The sequence below is a fragment of the Ursus americanus genome, chromosome 9 (assembly GCF_024610735.1).
Source record: "Ursus americanus isolate L20-20 chromosome 9, mUrsAme1.1.p, whole genome shotgun sequence".
NCBI lineage: Eukaryota > Metazoa > Chordata > Mammalia > Carnivora > Ursidae > Ursus > Ursus americanus.
This window is the reverse complement of record NC_142135.1, coordinates 7972213-7991477: the sequence shown is the minus strand read 5'-3', so window position 1 is coordinate 7991477 and position 19265 is coordinate 7972213. Positions and strand designations below refer to the sequence as shown.

Genomic DNA, 19265 nt, shown 5'->3' with positions numbered 1-19265 from the left:
CCAGTGGAGGAGCCCGATGCGGGGCTCGATTCCAGAACCCCGGGATCACGCCCTGAGCCAAAGGCAGACGCTTAATGACTGAGCCACCCAGGTGCCCCAGCTTTACTATAATTTTGTTAATCATATAAGTATGACATATCTGTATGTCATGCATATATGATATACATAATACATGCATGCATGCATTCATATAACACATTATGGACATGTGATAGGCACCATTCTTAGCCACACAATGAGTAGGCACTCTAGTCCTCCCTATCAAAGCACTTAAAATCCCAAATTCTCTCACTGGTCTGTCAGGCTGTCTTCATCTCTCTCCTAAGCATCATCTTCTGATTCACACCATCCTTCTTCTGGAACCCATGCTGATTACAACAGTTGTCATATTCTCTTCTTCTTCTCAGTTTTATTTTGAAAATGAAAGGGTTTCTATATAAGAACAAACATTTGATGTTTCTATAATTTGAATGTTGATACGTTCTTTCCCATCCCCGTATCTTTCTGCCTTTGTAGCAGCAGCGTTCAAGGATAAAAAATGGAAACCTGACAGTCACTGGGGTGCAATCTGTAAATGAAGTCTTTTACTGATAAGATTACTCAGGGACACATGTTAAGAGAGGAAAGGAGTTAAACAGAATGTCATCTGGGGTCCCTTCAAAGACTGTGGTCTCGCCAGCTCCTTGGGATTAATGACTGCCTCATTCATCTTTGTATTTCAAGTCTCCAGGGCACAGAGTTCCTGAACTTTCCACACAACAAATGTTTGTTAATTAAATTAGTGAATTAATAAATGAATAGATGTTCACAAAGAAATTTTTCACTGAAGTCTGGCGGATGGTACAAATAATCTGCCTGAGGCATGGAAAGAGAAAAGAAAGTGTTACCTACCTCACTTCCCAGTGCTTCCTAAAGTACACAATCAGGCATTTACTTCCATTGCCTAGGGCTTCTCTACATTATAATTAATTTCATTGAATCCCAGAACAGTGGAGGGTAAAGGGACCCTAAAGGTCATCTGTACCAGGCAAGACAGTCTAACATCCTTTATCAACAAGTCCACATCATAGTGATTTAACAGGATAAGGTTTCATTTCCTGCCCATTGCACACTCTCATGCAGCTTCAGGAGTATGGAGACAATCGAGGTCCCTTTCATCTAGACTTGACCATACTTCATGCCCTAATAGTCTCCCAACGGAGCCATGCAGAAGAAAGAAAGAGTGAGCAGCTTTGTGCAGATTTCATGGTCCAGGCCGGGAGCTAGAATTCCACCAACGTTCATTGGCCAGAATTCAGTCCCATGCTTCACCTAACTTGTAAGGGAAGAAGATGGTCTAGCTGAGTGACTGGTAATGAAAGAGAGCACGCTAATTCAATATCCTGCTAGTATCTGCCACATCACATGCTGAGGCATGAATCCTTCCGGCACACTTGACCACGGGGGACCAGATGTCTGATTCAATGCATCTAAGGGCATTGAACATATTATTCTGTGAGTTTTCTATTTTATTCTTGGATGGAATTATTAGAAAATTCTTTTTATCCACCATTCACCTGAGTAACATTGAACAACATGCTGTGATGGAGAGAACACCTGCTGTAGAATCCCTCTGCTTTGGGCTCTAACCACAACTTTTCAGTTACCAGGTGTGTGCTTTTAGGTAAGTTATCTCAGGCCTCATAGCCTGACAGTTCTCACTTATAAAATGGGGAAATAATGCCTCCCCCAGTGAAAATGTTGAGTAAGATCATTAGAGAGTTCTTGTTTAAGGAAGCTGTCCAGTATATGATAATCCCTTTCCTCTTAACTTGCTCCCATTCACTTTGGTCCAGGCTTATCATCCAATAATATTCTCTCCAGCTTCCAAATGACAGCCATGCAGATTATTAAACACAGCCATAGTGTCATCATTCATGGTCTCCCCCAACCACAATGGACCAGGCTCCTTCAACAGTCAGTAAATTGACATGGCTTATGATCCTTCAGTGATGACTCTGTGGAGGGTCAAGATGATCTCCACAGTCTGACAGACTTCATCCATCTTTCTTTAGGAAAAAACAGGACCAGAGAGGTGAAGTGGTTTGCCTGAGGTCACTCCACCAATTACGAGGAAAAATGGACCTGGAAGCCAAACCCTCCACTCCCTACTCTGTCTTCTTTCTACCTGCTCCTTCCTTATCCTTGCACATGCCCAAGACAGCCACTATGTGCTTTTATAGTTCCTTTTAAGCCTCAAAATAAGACTTTTTTTTAACATGGTCTTGCTATAATTAAGTCATCAGCATAACTCATGAAAACAAAACTGTGCCTTCTTAATTAGTGTCTTGAATGTGAATGAATGGTTCATTATTCTTTCCCATCTCAAGCTGAGATCATTATTAAAGTCTGAAGAAATAATGAATAGCCAGACAGTGAAATCCTGAACAGTGTGCAGAGGGTCATTCTTCCTCTGTGGATCCCAGAGCACAGGGGTGACCTGGGAGGCTTGGTCTTCTGACCAAGCAGCAGGTGGACAGTGGGAAGCCAAAGGAAGCTCCCCACATTTGGGCCACGGGGCATGGTCCAGGCAAAGATCTACCATTCAGAGAACAGACTCCTAAAAAAGGCTCATCTGGGTCTCTTTTAAGATTTCTTAGAGGTGTTATTAGGGACTGAACTGTGTTCCCCCAAAACTCATATACTGAAGCCTGAACTCCCAAAGTGACTGCATGCAGAGACAGAGTCTTTTGAGATAATGAAGGTTAAACAAGGTCATAAGCATGGGGCCCTCTTTCAATATGACTGATGGGAGGTGCACACAAGAGGAAAGACCACGTGAGGACACAGCAAGAATGCAGCCACCTGCAAGGCAGGAAGGGAGGCCCCAGGAGAAAACCAACCTGCAAGCACCTTGATCTTAGACTTCCACCTTCCAGACGGTAAGAGACTCATTTCCGTTGTCGAAGCTACCCAGCCTGTGACATTTTATTATGGCTGCCCCAGCTGACGAATTCAGGCGGTTATTGGATTGAGATAAATAATTAATCTACTCTGAGTCCAATTATCTTGACTCTGGATCACAGAAGTCAGTCACCTTTCGTTTGCCCTCTGTAAATTTGCTGAGGACCTACTAGGTACCAGTTTCTATGCTCTGTCCTGGGGGTCCAAGATAACTAAGGTATTGTCTTTGACCTCAAATGTAAGATGAAGATGTGAATGAAAACTGACTTCAGTGCAGTATGACGAGTTCATTCAGTGAGGCTGATTGGCTGCTTTCCCGATGTTCGAGGAGGTTTTTGAAGAGGAGCTGATGTTTAAAATTCCCAATCTTGAAAACTGAGAGGAAGCTTGCTACGTATCTTGGTGGTTGGGAGGAGGAACTTTTGGGAAGAGTGTTTATCAGGTTTCAAAGTGTGGAGTATCCAACAGGAGACAGATTTGGAGGCTGAGTCCAGAGACGTGGGATATGGGTCTGATAAGCCGTAGCATGGGTCCTATGCCATAGGTTGCTCAAACCCGGTCCTCATCCTTCCTGTTCTGCTCTCAATCCCAGGGAAGCTGGCCCTGCAGGCTTCTGTACCAGCTGGTTGAAAGCCAGGGGGATTTCTCCCCATTCCTCTCTACTCTATATGGCACATTGGCATGGCTGTTGTTTCCTCTATGCCCTCCTCCATCATAGGACTCACCCTCCCATCATGGGTCCAGCTTTCAGGTTACATTAGTCCCTGAGTGCCAGTAACACTGCCTCCTCCTGCCTTCAGCACTCTGGCCTAGGGCTGGTACCAGTGCCCTCCATCACCAACCTCTGGGTTGCCTCTGTCCCTTGCCTGCCTTCTCAGCCACACAATGACCTCCGTAACTAATTCCCTGCATTCAAGACCCTCTGTATTCAATACTCAAGTGTCCCCATTAGACCCTGCCTGAGACACCTCAACAACAATCTTAGACTTTATTCTTAGTGGACGGGGAGTCCTGGAAGGTACATACACATTAGTGTGACCTATCAGACTCATTCTAGGAAGACGACTCTGGCTACAGGGTGGAATACGGATTACAAGGAAGACACTGGAGACAGGGAGACTAGTGACGGGAGCAAAGCAAGAGCACAGGGGAGCAACATTTGGGGCTTGAAGCAGAGCAGGTAAATGGCAGGCCAAGCTGAGAGCATGAGCAAAGATGTCCTCAGCAAGTCTTAACACTCTTATTTTTGTCACCTCTGACATCCTTAATATCACCTAACAGCAATTAAGTAGAACGTGAAGCTCAAGGCACCGAAAGTCCGAGCACGTGGGTTCAAGTTCTCGCTCTGCAGCAGACTCTGTGACTGGACGAGCTATTTATAGTGGCACTCCGCACACGCCTACTTACGAAATTAACCTTCTGTTACCTAGTTGTACAATCACCTTGCAAGACAGGTCTTTCTCATACTCGCCCACCATTTTAAGAAAAAATAAAAGAGGGGGATTCAGGATTCAAGGAAGTTAAGCAATTTACCCAAGATTACTCTTCAAACAATGGAAGCAGGAATCAAATCCAGGTCTGTGGAACCCCGATGCTGGTAATGAAAACCCATCTTACTATGCTACTGCTTACCTAACTCATTGACTTTATTTTTTTGTTGTTGTTCAAATACTCTTTTCAATTTTTTAAAAATAACTTATCAGTTGCATATAACAGCCAGTGCTCATCACATCACATGCCCTCCTTCATGCCCATCACCCAGTGACCCCATCCCCCCACTCCCCTCCCCTCCAGCAGCCCTCAGTTTATTTCCTACAGTTAAGAGTCTCTCATGGTTTGTCTCCCTCTCTGATGACTTCCCATTCAGTTTTCCCTCTCTTCCCCTCTGATCCTCTGCGCTGTCTGACTTTCAATCGGAGTATGTTCCAGTTGGAAGGAACTGCAAAACTTGTCTGATATGATTGTCTTATTTGGGAGATGAGAAAACCAGTATAAGAGCCCACAGCTCTTCCTAAGTGCCAAGTGACCTTTTCTAATTTAAAGATTGTCATGCCTTTGTCCTTGTCTACAGTACTTTGGAGTCTCTTTCAAAGCTAATCATTTTCTTACAGACTTATAAAGATTATTTGTTTTCAATCAACAAGAAGAATCACATGTTTCTTCTTCCTCAAAGGCAGGCATGCTTGGCTTTCTCCAAGAATAAAGGGAAGAAACTCCCTGCTTTTGCCCCACTAGTGAAGAACGCTGATATTGAATGGGGTGTGTTTTTATAGGTAGACAAAGGAGTTTGTCCTCCAAAGCCTAATCTTCAAATCCAGAGCCCTAAAATGCAAAAGAATTCTCATAGAACATCTTACTTTGGGTTGTGACCTCTACCTTATTACTTATTTTGCTTCGTGATACCACTTTACCTCTTTAAATAATCTTGAAAGTACTAACTCTTTAGAGAGTTAAATGAGAACATGTCTTTAAGTTATCTGGTAAAAATCCAACAGTGAATACCTGTGCCCCTTTCTCTGCTCAATATTGTATGGCATGCATTTTCTTTCTTCCATTCCCCCTAAATATTTCGTGATATCTACTTGTGAGGACCCACTTTATAACAGATAAAGGTATAGTGATTTTAATTTCAGCAGCATTTACAGAGCATCTTTGAGGCTAGGCACAGGGGGAATTATACGAACAGCTACTAAATGCCACCCCATCACTGTGGCCCTTGTTCTCCAAAGAAAGAGATGAAATTGTAATGGATATCGCACCCTCTGGTTAAGCAGGAGATGGTCTAGTCCCATTGTAAGACTATTTTGGGCAGGTGACTTTCCCGTCCAGGGCCTCATCTGTGAAATGAAGAGGTCAAGCATAGAGGTGCTAAGCTTCCAGCACTGTGAGTTTATGATTCCACAATTTCTATGTAATACGTTTCTGCCTGTAAAGCACAATCCCTGAATGATTCCACCCACAAGGATGGCACCGAAACTCAGCTAAATGCCAGGGTGTCTGATGGTTGAGAACAAAATCCATTATCCCAGAACGTTCAAGGAGAATTGGAAAGTTCCATGAGCAAGTAGCCAGCAACCTTGCTCACAATCATGAGAAGGAGAGGGGGACAGAGATCATGGGCCGGCTCTGGGAGCTGGGTTGTAAACGAGGGTGCGTTCACTGAATGAGATGCTTGCCAGGAGCGGGGAGCCATAAATATTCCATGACACCCAACTGATTTCTCAAAATGAGTTCCATTCCTCATTTGTAAATCAAGCCCAGAGTCTTCTGGCTGCTCTTTAGTCGGTGCCGTTCACCACGCTGTGCCTGGGCCTATTCTCCTGCTCCCATAAAACAATCAACCGCCATCTACTTCCCCTTGACACGACCAAGCATACTGAAGTTTTCTAGCATGTGGCTTATAAAATAGCCATAGTAAGTGGAGTGGGACACTGAGGCCAAGGAAGGTGATGATAATGGATGGAGTGCCAGATTTGCCTAACGCTTGAGTCCAGACTCTTTTCACAGAGAATGCTTCTCCATTCCTTCAAGTCAGGGCCCGCACAAAAATGTTCACATTTGGCCAACGCGGTGGAATGAATGAATGAGAATGCTTCACATTGGAGGAAATGGGCCCAGGGGTTCTGGCTGCCGTGCAGCTCACGCCCAGGGTAACGGAGTCACACCTGTTGCATCAGTCAGAGACGTTATACAAGCTGTCGTAACAAATGACCAAAATCTCAGTGGATCATACAACCAAGGTTTATTTCTGATTTGGGTCTTTGCCTAACTAGGCATTCCAAGGAGCAAATGGCATTCTAAGCAGTGGATCAGACATCACAGCTCCTTCTCTCTTGGGGGAGCTACCATCCTCTAGACCTTCCTGGGAATCCTCCAACGGATCCTTTATAAACAGCACACTGACAAGCAAGGAGAGGCCATGAAGAATATCACCGGGTATCTAAACCAGAAACCCAGCCCTCCCTCCCTTATTCTACTGGCCAGACACCAGCCATATGGCCTGTATGACAAGGGACCCTGCGCCCTTGACTGTCCACAAGGAGTGAATAGGTCCCTAAGCATCTGGCTGGTCTCTGCCACACATATAACGCACCCAGACTCCTTTTAGCTCTCTATGAGGAAAGTACGGTCCGTGATGTGCAACCCTGCATCACCTGGGGCCTTTTTAGAGATACAGAAGCTCAGGCTTCGGGCTCTACATTTTAATAAGATCCCCCAATTGATCTTGTTTTTAGAAACACTGCCCCAGACCCCTCACACCTGTCAGCATCATCAAAATTGCTGAACCCACTGAAGCAGCAAAGAATTTTAATCAATAAAAGTTTTCTATAACTACGATCCCCCTACTCAAAAGGATTGAAAGCATAAAAGAAATGCAGCTATCATGCAAGGGAATCCATATTTATTAACCACCTAGTTTATGTCCGGCACAAAACACAGCACACACGTTATGTCGTGTAAGAGTTACCATAATCCCGAAGAGGGAGTTAGGACGTCTGTGAAAGTGAGCAAAGACAAACCTGATAGGCAAAGACACTTAACTCAAGATCGCGCGGATGATCAGTGAGACAGTGGGAAGGCTTCTAGAACTACATGCTTGGTAGTCTGGTATTCCCCACGCTCTGCAATGCAGTACCTTAGCGACATTTCAAGCTTGTTCACTTAAAAATCCTCCAGAAGGGGAGCCCCTGGGTGGCAGTCCATTATGCCACTGACTCCTGATTTCAGCTCAGGTCATGATCTCGGGGTCATGAGATTGAGCCCCAGGACAGGCACTGCATTCAGTACGGAGTCTGCTCGAGATTCTCTCTTCCTCTCCCTCTGCCCCTCTTGCCCCACTCTCCCTCTCTCTCTCAAATAGATACATAAATAAAATAAAATAAAATAAAATAAAATAAAATAAAATAAAATAAAATAAATAAAATAAAATAAAATAATAAAATAAAATAAAATAATAAAATAAAATAAAATAAAATAAAATAAAATAAAATAAAATAAAATAAAAATGGTCCAGAAGGTAACTTGCAAAGGGCTCTAGAAATATATGATTGGGAGCAGAAAATGAAATGCTCAATAGACGTTTGAAATATGCAAATTTAAAATTTTTGAATTATTCAGTGGAAAAAAAAAGAGATTTTCTTAAAGTTAGATTAAAAGGAAAAAGAGAGAGAGAGAGATCTTACAGCCTGTTCCAGTTAATTTTAACCTCAGTGAGAAATAAGACATTCCTCCTGTGCATACAATTAGACATCCAGGAGAGTTAGGACACCCCGTCTTGTGGCTGATTTCCATGAGAATTGTATGGCTTGTGGAGATAATTATAAAATTAAATCTCATGCCAATGTGAACAAGAAAAAGAAAATGCACCACTGATATTCTGGTATTTCAAGGACATGGCTGATGGAGATACCCTGCCCTCTCTCTGGTCTTTTCCAGAAAGCACCACCACTCTGGTCTCTGGGCTCTGGAATGCCTGTTCAGCCCTGCCTTTTTCTTTGGTCGTATTTGTTTACTCCTCCAGTAATTATTTGCACCTCATTATGACAAGGCTGGAGTTTATAACGATCTCAGCAAGCAGGGCATTTCTCATGATATTGACGAGTTGTTTTCAAAAGTAAGCAAGCGTGAGAATATTGGGAAAGACTAATGAAGGGGAGATTCCCTAAGTCTCAGCCCCAGAAGTTTTGCTTCAGGACATCTGGACTGATACTCGGGAATCAGAATGCTTAAAAAGCGGCTCAGCATAGCCCATACAACGCAGTATTCCTCAAGCCTTTAAAAAGAAGGAAATGCTGGCAAATGCCACAACATGGGTGAAACTTGAGGACGTCATGCTGAGTGCAAGAAACCAGTAACAAAAACGCAAATACTGGGGTGTCTGGGTGTCTCAGTCTGTTAAGCACCTGACTCTTGGTTTTGGCCCAGGTCATGATCTCAGGGTCCTGGGATGGAGCTCTGCATGGAGCTCTGTGCTCAGCAGGGAGTCTGCTTGAGATTCTCTAACCCTTCCTCTCCCTCCCTTTCTCCCTCCCCGTCGTTACTTGCTCACAAGCTCTCTCTCTCTCTAAAATACAGAAATAAATAAAATCTTTTTTTAAAAAAGGAAAATACTATATGATTCCACTTGTAAGAGATATCAAAAGCAGTCAAATTCATAGAATCAAAAAGTGGAATGGTGATTGGCAGGGGCTGGGGACAGGGATAAATGGGGCATAACTGACCAATGGGCTTAAGGTTCCAGTTAAGGAAGATGAATGAAGATGCTCTTAAGACCTGCTGTACTGCACTGTCCCTGAGTCCGCAATACTGCCATGCACTTCAATTCCTCTGAAGAAGGCAGATCTCGAGGCGCCCGGGTGATTCAGTTGGTTAAGCATCTGCCTTCAGCTCAGGTCCTGATCCTGGAGTCCTGGGATTGAGCCCCGCATCCTGGCTCCCTGCTCAGTGGGGAGTCCGCTCTCCCTCTGATTCTCCCGTCTTGTGCTCTCTCTCTTGCTCCCTCTTCCAAATAAATAAATAAATAAAATCTTAAAAAAAAAAAAAAGAAAGTAGATCTCATGTTAAGTGTTCTTACCACAATAAAATAAAAATTTTTAAGTAGCCTAGGTGATATCCACACAGGCAGTGCACAGGCCACACTGTGAGAAGCCCTAATGCCTTCTGCTCCATCGCAGCCCCCACTCCACAGCGGGTCACTCTTCAGTGTCATTACGCCAGGGTCCTGGTTCTTATCCTCTCACTCCTTAAGGCCTAGCTCTGTGCCTCCAACCTCAGAAACAATTACCTTTTGTCTGTCATTCTCAACAAACGTTTGTCTTACAAATGAAATAAGGAATGAGAGGCTAAAATAAGGAACGACATAATAGATGAATGAATACATGAATATCAGGTACAAGGGCTTCACTGCAACATACTGTAAGGTACCGCCCCCGTGTCCTGGAAGCTGCTGAAAAATGAACCAACATACTTCGTGGTCCCCGTGCAAAGTAATTCTGAGACAAAGCATATTTTCCTCTGTTTGGTGTGTGTTGTGTTTGTGCTAAACAATATTGACATTAGACAAAAATAACTTGTCCACCTGTTCCAAGAATTATCTTCTCCTAGAAAATAAGCCTAAATACTCAGTTTGCTTATTCCTTCAAATATGTAGGCACACATTCATGTGACAAATCTTTATTGAATAACTATAATGACCGAGGCACTAGGGATGCAAAAATCCAGACTTTCACTGCCTAACAAAGGAGGTGAATATGGAAGCCCCTTAGCGCAGTGATGTGTACGATGGGCTGTGGTTAGGGGGAGCAGTTTCTCCTGGGATTAATGGAAACACAGAAACAGAGGAGTCAGGGGGGACCTGGGTAGCTCAGTCAGTTGAGTGACCGACTCGGGTTCAGCTCAGGTCGTGATCTCATGGGTCATGGGATCAAGCCCTGCATCAGTCTCCACGTTCAGTGGGGTGTCTACTTGAAGATTCTCTCCCTACTCATGCACTCATGCTCTCTCTCTCTCTCTCAAATAAATAAATAAATCTTTTAAAAAGAAGAAAGAAAGAAAGAAAGAAAGAAAGAAAGAAAGAAAGAAAGAAAGAAAGAAAGAAAGAAAGTTAGTTAGTTCTACCCACAGCTTAAGTACCACCTTGTGCATAATGGACTTGCTGCTTCCACTAAGATGTAAAAGATGATTAGATCCTGCTAGGGAGACAAAGCAGGATAAACACGTCTGACAGGGAAAACAGGATAAACAAAGGTCCACAGACATAAAGAGGCTAGTGCCAATGGAGTGGTGAGTATTTTGTCTTCTCTGCAGCATAGGATTTAAGAAATAAGTGAAAAGGTTAGTAGGAGCCAGATAAGCAAATGCATAATCTCGATAGGGCATTCAGACTTGAGAATGACAAGACAAGGTTTGTTCTTTAGAAAGTTGCCTGTGGTAACAGAATCAAAGTGAATCTGGAGGCAAAAATATTTCTGTGGACAAGGAGAGCTGTTGGCAAGCCACTGCATTTGACTGTCAGGAGACAGTGAGGTTGGCAACCCAAGTGTTGTGGGTAAAATTATGTCCCCCAAAAAGAGAAATTCAAGTCCTAATCCCCCTTATGTGTGAAGATGAGCTTATTTTAAAAGAGAGTCTTTGCAGATGTAAGTAAGTGAAAATGAGGTCTTACTGGATATGGGTGGGCCCCGATTCAATGACTGGTGTCCTTAGAAGAAGAGGGGAATTGGGACACAGAGACACCCCCAGGGACAAGGCCATGTGACAACGGAATCAGAGGTGTCAGTGACAGTTCTACAAGCTGGAGGGTGCCCAAGACGGTTAGCAAGCACCAGGAGCAATGAATGGACAAGGAAGAGCCTTCAGAGAGAGGATGGCCCTGCCCACGCCTTGTACCGGGACAGAATGAATTTCTGTTGTTTTAAGCCACCAGTTTCTGGTACTTTGTTATGACCTCCCTAGGAAACTAATACAAAAGGGAATGGTAATAGTGAACAGAGGAGAAGGACACCCTGTAGTCAGGAAACAGAAACTCCCAGACTCAGGGAAGCTTAGAAATGAGGTTTAGGAAACATGGAGGACCCAACACTTCACAATTTCCTCACTGTGGGACACAGTGAGGGTGAAAATCTGAAAGACTCCCAGCAGAAGGCAGCTGGCAGGAAGGAGCTCACCCTGAGTGTAGGCGCAGGCTGGAGGGTCCCTAGTCCCAGGAGAGGGAGACCACGGAGGCAGAGCAGAGGGCCTGCTGCGTGACTCTGGAGGGAGAAAGGGCCACTTGTCGGTATTGTTTGCCGTGTAACTCAGGAAACGGACGTGCCTCCTGCCTCTCCTTCAACGGGAAAACTAATGTGTTTTCCTTAAGGTTTGACAAATATGTTTTATTCCACTGGGCGTTGCGTCCACAGCTGTAACAGGCCTGCCCTCCCAAGGCTCTACTACTGGAACACCCATCGTGGCCAGGTTCCTCCTTCCTTCCTCCCGGGCGCATCTTGCAGGGGTCCCCTCCTCTTTGGCTCTGTCACTGCTGCCCTACTGCCATTCTTGGCTGGTGGCTCATTAGCCTCTTAATTTCACTCCCTACCTTCAGTTTTTGGTTTTGTTTCTGTTTTTCTGGGTTTTTTTTAAGCCCAAATCCACTCTCCGCATGCAGTCCAGAAATTCTTCACATACACAAACCCGACGATGAATCGGCTCTGGAACTGCAGGAGAGAGCCCAGCTTGCTCTGGCTGATGCGCCCTTCCACACCCCGGCTCTGTCTGGGCTCTGTGCGCACGCCTTGCAGCCTTAAGTCCCGTTTTTATCCTGTGACTCACAGTTGTTCAGGCTTCATCCTACTGTTCTTACTCCGTTCCCTCTGCCCGGATTGACCTGTTCACCTGTGTTGAATCTTATTAACGTTCTTTCTTCTAAAGATTTTATTTATTTATTTGAGAGAGAGAACGCGAGTGGGAGGGAGGGGGGAAAGAATCTGCAGCAGACTCCGTACTGAGCACAGAGCCTGACACGGGGCTCAATCCCATGACCGCAAGATCATGACCTGAGCCGAAACCAAGAGTCGGGAGCTCAACCAACTAAGTCACCCAGGCACCCCTCTTATTAATGTTAAGTGTCACGTCCTCTAGGAAGCTCACATGATTTCCAACCCAGTGCAAGAACTGACCACATCCTCCTCTGGACTCCCCCGAGGACATTTCTAGCAATGTCTCCACAATCCTGTGCTATCGGTGGAAAACCTGTCTTGTTAGATAGACTACAGCTGCAGAAGAAATATGACTGCACCCCTTCTATCTTTTCAGGCCAAACCCAGCAAAGTGGTACACAGTAGGCTCTCAAAAATGTGATGAATGAGAACCACAGAACTATTTAGATCATACTAAAAGCCTGTGTCTCCGGGGGAAAGCATCTGATGTGAGCACCTGGGTTCCCCTTTCTGGGCTGGGTGATTTAGGAGCTGTATGATTTATCAGTCTTCATGTACCGGGCATCACCTCTGCATTCAGCTTCACTGATCGAGAAAATGAATTCGATCCTGGATCTCTGTCCTCCCAAGAGCAGCTTGCCAGGAAAAGCCGTTAATGTGGTAAATTATCTTCCCAGCTGTTAGTATCGTGTTCCCACCTTGTTTCCCTTCTTTTAGTTCAGCTGAGCATCACTCTGCTCAGTGATATTTACATGAATATCTTCATTTCACCAGCTCCATTGTCCATCTGTTTGGCTGAGGGCTGAACGACCAGGCTGTGGCCAGTAGAGGCAGGAGCCAGACCGATGGTAATGTCTCCCCAGAGAGAAAGGCAACTCCGTTTCCAGTTTTCCTGCCCCTGCTTACTGCTGACAGGCAGCCTGGCAGACACAAAGCGGGGGATTAGAAAGAGCATCCTATAGGAAAATGTGAGAACATTAGGGGCCTGGGTCTTCTCTAAATCGAAGGCTAGTCCATGAAAGCTGAGTGGGGAGCACAGAAGCAGCGCTGGCTTCTCCCTTGTTCTGGAACCCATATCTGACAAACATTCATGTCTCCCTTTATTCAAAAAACCGCTACTATGGGCCTTTTATGTACCAGGCATTGAGCGCTAAAGATGCAAAATAGTCCCCGAATTCACATCTCTTCTATGCCATTAGGTCAACGAATATCTCTTGAGTGCCTACTGTATACCAAGCACTAGTCTAAGTCCTAGGGGTGAAGCATTCATTAAGACCAAGGCCACACCCTCGAAGTCTGAGGATGTATTCGAACTGAAGGCAGAATGATGACTGCATCGAGAGAAAGAACTTTCCAAGCAGAAAGAATAGCTCTTGCAAGCCTCTGGGACAGAAGTGAGCTTGACATGTTCAAGGGACAGAAAAAAGGTCGTGTGACGAAAGTGAGCACTAGGGTCTGGGGGAAGTGAGGCCTAAGAGCGGGCAGCAGCCATGGTATGGCTCTTGGATCTTACACTAAGCATGATGGGAAGACACTGAAGGGTTTTAGAGAAATGCTGGCATTATCTGAATCATCTTTAGAAAGATCACTTGGGGGGGGGGCGCTGGGTAGCTCAGTAGGTTAAGCACCCGCCTTTGGTTCAACATGATCTCAGGGTCCTGGGATCGAGCCCTGCGTTGGGCTCCCTGCTCGGCGGGGAGCCTGCTTCTTCCTCTCCCTCTGCCCCTCCCCTCCCCAACTCACACGCACACTCACCTGATCTCTTTCTCTCCCAAATCAATAAAATCTTTAAAAAGAAAAAAAAAAAACAGATCACTTGGTCAGCCCCTGTGTGGAGAATGGGCTGCAGAAGAAGGAGGCAGGGAAGCCAGTTAGAACTATTGCTTTTGTCAAGATGAAAAATGGGGTGGCCCGAGTGGGGGTTATTGCTGTGGTGAGATGTATTTCACAGTAAAATGGACAGGACTTCCTAAGGACAGAGGATGGCTTCTGTGCCAAAGAGGGAGCGAGCATGACTCTGAGGCTCATGGCCTGAGAACTGTGTGGACGGCAGTGCCGTCAACTGAGGCAGGGAAGGCTGGCGAGTGGGCGGCAGCCTTGGAGAGGAAAATCAATAGGTCCATCGTGGACGCGTCAGGTTTGAGATGCCCATCAGACATCCAGGGGGAGATGTCAAGTGCGGGATCAGGGCTCCAAGCGCGAGGGCAAGGATGCGGCAGCGGGGTGGGGGTGCATAGGAGAGTCAGGAACCCTGCACAGATTGAAATGGAACTCATATCGTGGAGAGCATCTGCCATACATCAGGCATTAGACTTTAAATCTCGCGTGCGTCATCTCATTGCACCCGCACTACGAGGGAGCTGCTATTTCCCCAGTGATTCAGAATTTGCAAGTGCGAGCACTGCAGTCTGCTCGCATTCATGCCCCAGCTCTGCTGCTTTCTGTCTGCGTGACCTTGAGCAAGTGTCTTCGCCTCTCGGGGTGTTTCGTTTCCTCATCGGCAGACCGGGAATGATAACACAGCCTTTATGAGAAACGGAAGAGGCATGTAAATATCAAATCACAACACGCGTACGCATTTACGAAGGTATGGGCCTCATGGTTATCACTGTTGATGATCCTTATGTTGTGGGTTGAACTGTGTCCCGTAAAACCGTACGTTCCATTCCTAACTCCCAGTCCTTGTGACCTGAACTTATTTGGAAACGGGATCTTTGCAGATGTAATCAAGCTCAGATGGGGTCATACCAGATATGGGTGGCTACTAAGCCAATGACTGATGTCCTTAGAAGAAGAGGGGACTCTGGACACAGAGACACGCCCTGGGGAGAAGGCCACGTAAAGCAGAGGCAGAGACTGGAGGCGTGTGGCCATGGCCAGCGGGGTGACCCCTGACAGTCACCAGCAGCAGCTGAGAGAGAGGCATGGCAGAGACTCCCCCTCAGAGCCTCGAGAAGGAACCAGCCCTGCCGACACCTTGATTTCAGGCATCTGGCCTCCGGGATGGTGAGAGGGTACATTTCTGCTGCTTTAAGCCACCCACTCTGTGGTATTTTCGTACCGAAGCTAAAGGAGGAAACAGAAGCCCCAAAGGGATGGCAGTGTTCTCTGAAGGTCACGCGGCAAAAAGTCGGCTCCCCTGAGCTCACAGCAGGGCGACATGTTCCTGTCCTTCAGCCCCTGCACACTGTCAAGCACACTGTGAGGAACTCAGCTTACAAACGGCTTAGTCCGTGCCCAGGCCCTGAGCACAGCAAGTGAGGCTCTGCCGTCAACCTACAGGAAAATGGTCATGGGAGCACAGAGAGAGTGAGCCATTCTGACAGGCAGGGGTCAAGAATCTGACAAGGCATGTGAAGGAAGGGCTGGATGTGGGCTTGCACAGGGAACAGCAACTGTGAGGAGTGGCCAGCATTCATGAAAGAAAAGAGCGCTGTTTCTGGAGTCAGGGCAGATCCTTCGGACGAGCTCTCTGCCATTGTGCAAAACACACAGGTCATCGAATGGAATCCTCACAAGAGCGCTTTGCGGAGGGTGGTGTTGGACATGAATTGACAAGATGGGAACAACGAAGCTTTGAGAGGCTAAGCCACTGGCCCCAGGTCACACAGCCAGGAACTGGAAGTCAGCCTTGGCCCAATGAATCTGCTGATTCTCAGCCTATTACACTATACAGTCCCCATCTGGGTGTTGTCCCTTCCTAGCTGCCTGACCTCGGAGAGGCACAACCTCCCAGGAACTCGGTCTTCCCATGTGTGACCCAGGAACAGTAATCACCATGGCTGACAGAGCGACACATTTCACCAGTCCGGTGGCCTCAAGTAGGCCTCCCAATGCCAGCAAGGTCACAGTGACATCAGGCCAAGAAAAGTACTTACAATTCTCCCCAGTTCCTTCTGAGCATCGACAGGGAGAGGAACAAAGGGCTTGTTTGTCTTTTTGCAGGTGGATCAGAGGCAGAGAAGGCCAATTAAGGGGGAGGGGGAGGGAATATTCTGAGAGTTGGTCTACAAGTAGAAACACAGAAAAGATGACAGAAAAATTGAGGGATGGGTGTTCCCAGGCAAAGAAGAACAGATGTAGCAAACTGAGTTCACAGGAACCCAGCGATTTTATCTCAATTTGATACTAGACAGCTCCCGTCTGTTTAACTAATGCACCTGCCTGCCTAAAGAGATCGTCAGTTTCACTTGCAAACAGCTTCCCAAATGGGTGCGGCAAATCCCGTCTAGGTCTGACAGTTTTAAAGCAGCAAACGGCAGGCTGACTGAACGGTGGGGGAAGGGGACAGGAACACACAGCAGGGAAGGTTCTGCAGAAATAAAGGGGGAACCAGATGTGGAGCCAGGTCTCCCAAGTACTCTCCCTGAACAGAGGAATAATACTAGCATCAGTAGCAATCATAGGCAACACTTACTGATTGCTTATTATGTGCCTGGAGCAATTCTAAGCTGCTCCTACCCCAGTAATGAAGGTGTTATGTTTATTTCTATTCTACACATAAGGAAACTGAGACACAGAGACGTTTGAACCCAAGGCATTTTCCTCAAAACTGCATGCTCTTCACCACCACCGAGTCTAGCACAGAGGAAGGAACAAAGAGGGGGACAGGATTGAGTCAGTCACAGAGGATGTGCAGAGTATGGAAACTTCCCCCTTGGGGTATGAAACCCCAGCTGAGCCATGGTCAAAGAGATGGGAGTGAGGAGGGAAATCTAGAAATAAATTTACAGACTAATAGGAGAGGCAAACATTAACCAAGAAAGCAAAGAAATAAGTAACTGAATTAAGAACTTTCTGAGAGGAGACATTATAGATGAGTCCTGCATTATTGAAAAGGAGCCAGTCATGCGTGGAACAGGAGGGAGAGAATTCCAGAAGGCCTGATGAAGGGAAAGATTTGAGGATCTCAAGGTGGTCTGTGAGATGGGGGGGAGGGGGGAACGCAGTGACCACTTTACCTGCAGGCTAGCATGGCCTGGAGAAGACAGACATGTATCAAAATACTAATATTAATGTCTCTGTAATAATAACTTCCACTAACACACCTCACAATGCACTTCCTACCTACTCTCCCATTTGCATCCCAATCCATAGTCCTGAACATGAGCCAGCAGGTGCCGTTTCTCCATTTATACAAGACAAAGAGAACCGAGAAGACGTGACCCACTAAAAACACAGCTAAGGGTAGAAAAGCCAAGCACAGGGCTTAGAACTCTAAAATCTCAGTCCAAGCTCTTTCCCAGCCCATGTGGCCTTGACCCACTGGAGTCACTTATAATGACAGGAGGTCCCCTCACTTAACCCTTGTGTTCTGTACGTCGAATGCTCACGCAGAGCGACAACTCCTCCACAGAGGCTCTCACCTCTGGAACTAGGGGACCTGGGCAAAGTTCCCATCTTCTAACCCAGATACTTCCTGTAAACAGGGCTCAGTCTCAATGTGACTCTAATAATCAAGAAAATAAATTAGATCCCAGAATCTCTTCTACTCTGGATAATAGCTCATTCTAGGAAGTCATTAATGCTGTAAATCACACTCACAACTGTTGACACCATGAAAACACATTGTTTACCTCCCTTTGATTCAGCTGAGTATCAATTAGCTCACTGATATTTACATAAATATCTCGATCTGGAGGGCAGAATTGTCCTTCTGCTTCTGGAAAGATTTAATTAGATTCGTGTTGCTAGGGAAGAAGAAATTAATCCTTTTCAACATTAACCTTTTCAATTTATGTTTTGCAATGTATCTGGTAACATGCCTTGTTATATAAATTGGACCAACTGGAACCTTTCGGGCTGGGAAAACGATGTCTTTTAAAGTGAACATACACCTCTCTTTCCCAATCTTGAAAATAAATGGATATGTACATGCACAGACACACACATTTCCTCCTGGGGAGGGTTTCTTTCAACTCGACTTCTTGCAGGCGTCCCTTTGATGTTGTATATGCCCTTCGTCTGTGTCTGCAAAGGGCCACTCTGCTCACCTAGGGGACTCCTGCTGGGCCTTTCATCTTAACTTAGCACTTTATTCCTCAAGGTGTGAGGCCTTCCTCAAATCCCTGAATAAAATGACGGCCCCTTGTCAAAGGCTTAAAGCACTGTGCGCTTTCCCTTCAGGGCACCCCTCACTTGTAATGGCTCCCTCATGTGTGTCTCACACACGGAACGTCCACTCCATGAATAGACGTACAGATCGTGGCAACCTCGTCCAGAGCTGTTGGTAAGGTGCCCGACAAAGGGCCTGTCACATGGAAGGCACCCACTAAATATGTGTGGAAGGAATGCACACACGCTGTTCCATTGGGATCTCGCAGCCCACCGCTCCAGCTCACAGAAGCCAATATCTGGTACTGCTATGTGGATGACAAACATAGAGATGGACCTCCCCTTCCTCTTGCCCCCACTCAGACATGAACAGGAGCCCTTGCTGCCAGATCACTTTCCATCAGAAGCCTCGTGCAGCCAGGTGAGCTCACGCAAGACTCCTGTGTTGCTGATTCAACCTTTCCAAGGCCTCACTGTTCGAGGAAAATGTCTCTCCAACTTCGTTCTTCAGGATGTTCCTCGTCTCTCCTCTCTTGCCTGTGATCAGGTGTTTCTCGCTCCCTGAGAACTTTCCGTAAGGGCTGAATGCTTTCATACGACTTCCCAAAATCTTCACTCAGTCCAAGGTGGGGAGAATAATCATAATAATTACAGCCACCACTTACCAGATGCCAGCCATGCTTCAGGAATGTTCTAGGTTCTTATATAAATCCCTTGCAAAAACCCCTCGGGCATCATTACCCATATTTCCAGGTCACAGGAGAGACTCAAGAGAGGAGAGTGATCAGCCCCAAGTCACAAAGAAAATGGGACAGAGCCTTGGCTTCTAAACTCAGATCTGTCTCCAGGGCC

At 46.0% G+C, this 19265-nt stretch overlaps 1 long non-coding RNA gene and 1 pseudogene across 1 annotated transcript in view; both read right to left on the bottom strand.

The window, feature by feature from the left end:
* LOC123801914 (large ribosomal subunit protein eL32 pseudogene) overlaps positions 1–19008 on the bottom strand; it is a 193726-nt pseudogene extending 174718 nt beyond the window's left edge.
* Positions 1–19265, bottom strand: part of LOC148109410 (uncharacterized) — a 299324-nt gene that overhangs the window by 178639 nt on the left and 101420 nt on the right. The window lies entirely within an intron of this gene.